Genomic DNA, 2,750 nt, shown 5'->3' on the forward strand with positions numbered 1-2,750 from the left:
ATATGGCTATGAGATATACGATGTGTTCATGTCCCTTATGCATTGAATATTAAAGAAATGAAATAATGTAAAATACAGGTTGATGGATGTGGGACTATAGGCAGCCCCTTCTTTCCTGCGTGAGCCGGTGGTCCTCCCTTCCTATAGTGGCCCCGAGGTCCCCCCCATATTAAGAAATAGGAAACTGAACGGAGCATCCTTCTTCCCTGCTCTCCTTGGAGGATTCTTCCTCCACCCAGTCTCCACAGAGAGAACCCGATCTCCATTTAGCCACTCCAAATTGGGTGGTGAGTAAAGTGGTATCTGATGGTGAAAATGGTGGTGGGACTATCTCCATTGGGCACATAATTAAACCCAAACATATGCATTATTTACTCTGTGCACTATATATACTCAAACAGACCCAATAATCTTGTGGACTCATGCTAATTGAATATATTGTCTTTCATTAGGGTAGGTTACAATCCCCTGAAGAAGCCAAATGGTGAAACGCGTAGGGATTGGACTGATAATATTTATTTCAACCACTATGTTTGAACATGTTTAATGGGTTCATGCTTCTAGCTTAAACTCTGTTTTTAGCAACTGTTGTTGCTTCTACTTTTTATTTAATTTTTGAATGTATTTTTGTAATTTATATGTTATCTAAATAAAAATCATGTTATCAAACTTCAAGCCTCGGTGTCATATCTCTCACAAACCCCGGTATTTTCTCTCTTTGTTTTTGTAACTGATTTTGTAGGGGGAGAGATCACACCTGGGGGGCCATTGGTCCAGCTACCCACAACTGTTTTGTTAGTGCATTTAATGCTGAAAGTGATAGCACGCTATGCGTGGCTGGGATTCTATAATAGGAAGTGGATATTATGTTGCAAGTGGCCGGCATATTATACTTTTGAGATGCATTATTCTGATGTGTGAATTATTGCAGAAGGTAGAACACTTTACAGTTTCTTAAACATAGGGGTATGATACAGACAGTACTGCTTGCAAAGATGTGGAGCAAGAATGTGAAGTTGTCTGCAGCCAGGTATATTTACAGATATAATGATAACTATGTAAGAAACATACAAAAATTTCTGCAAGTGGCAAAAATACATACAATATTACATACTGTATACCAAATGGATATTTGATATGGATAGTCTATGTCCTATTGGGTTAAATGTAGAAGATATAAGCTGATTTAAAAGTTATACTTGTATACTTGTAATGTAAATTATTATATCTATAATAACGGTGATGTCATTTTTTCTTCCTGCTTTTTAGATATAACGTTTCATTTATGTGTTTGCTAATTAGCTCTCTTTATTATATATTTTGATGTTTGTGTGTGTATTACCAAGTTCCCATTAATATATTACCATTAGCATATACTGTATATGCAGTAATACCATGTTGTATAAAGGAGGAATCTGTGGTCAGGTTACTATGGGGATATGTTATATAAGAAAATATATGCATAACTGGGCTGTACCTTGATTAAGTCATCTTTGATTAAATGCATTGGGACAAAGCCTATTCACGCAACCTGAGATTGGAAGTTGATACATTATTGGAATGGACAGAGCTATTTGCAGGTTTCTTGGAAAATGGATGCTTGCTAACCTAAAGTAGTTCTGGTATGCTCTATGATCATGTGAGTAGCTATTTATTATTGTTTTAAGTGCTATAAAACTGAAGATTTAATACTATCAATATTTTTTTTTAATTTTAAACTGGATTACAATTGAGAAGATCTATTATCAAAAGGGAAATGTATATATTTGTAAGCTTCAACTACTGAAACACACATAGCTTACCGTATATACTCGAGTAAAAGCCGAGATTTTCAGCCCATTTTTTTGGGTGAAAAGTGCCCCCCTCGGCTTATACTCGAGTCAGCTTGCTCTGGTGTCACTTTTTTAAAAAGTCAGCGGGCTCTGACTCGAGTCAGCGGGCTCTACGTACGCTGGTCATGTTCTAAGTAGGGGTGCCGAATCCACTGTTGATCGTTAATTTAATCTGTACTCACCTCTCCGCCGACTTCCGGGTCTTCCGTCGGAGATCCGGTGACGTCACGGACATCAACATCACCGGACTCCTCCCCCCCCCCTCCCCGAGTGGCTCTGTCGGCTATCGAAGGGAAGGGGGGAGGAGTCGGGTGATGTAGTTGTCCGTGATGGGTAACGAAGGGAAGGAGAAAGGAGTCTGTTGACGTTGATGTCACCGGACTCCTCCCCCTTCCCTTCGTTACCTGACAGGATCCCTTGAGCCGGTGAGTCTCCTGATTCACAATATGTACATACATACAACAAGGCAGCTAAAATAAAAATTGTGTACTGTAAAATCTACTACCCTGTTAGAAATCTGCTGCCCTGGTGAGTCCCCAGAAAGCCTTGGTGAGACCCCACAAAGCCATGGTGAGACCCCATGGAGCCCTGGTGAGACCAGGGCTCTGTGGGGTCTTGCCAGGGCTCTGTGGGGTCTAACAAGGCTGGTTAGACCCCACAGAGCCCTGCTACCCTGGTGAGGCCCCATCAAAGCTCTGGTGAGACCCCACAGAGCCCTGGTTTAACCAGGGCTCTGTGGGGTCTCACCAGGGCCCCGAGGGGTCTCACCAGGCTGGTGAAATCGCACATAGCCCTGGTGGGACCCCATAGAGCCCTGGTTTAACCAGGGCTCTGTGGGGTCTCACCAGGGCCCCGAGGGGTCTCACCAGGCTGGTGAAATCGCACATAGCCCTGGTGGGACCCCATAGAGCCCTGGTT

The sequence above is a fragment of the Nanorana parkeri genome, unplaced genomic scaffold, assembly GCF_000935625.1.
Source record: "Nanorana parkeri isolate BGI_ZX_2015 unplaced genomic scaffold, ASM93562v1 scaffold816, whole genome shotgun sequence".
In the NCBI taxonomy this organism is placed as follows: Eukaryota; Metazoa; Chordata; class Amphibia; order Anura; family Dicroglossidae; genus Nanorana; species Nanorana parkeri.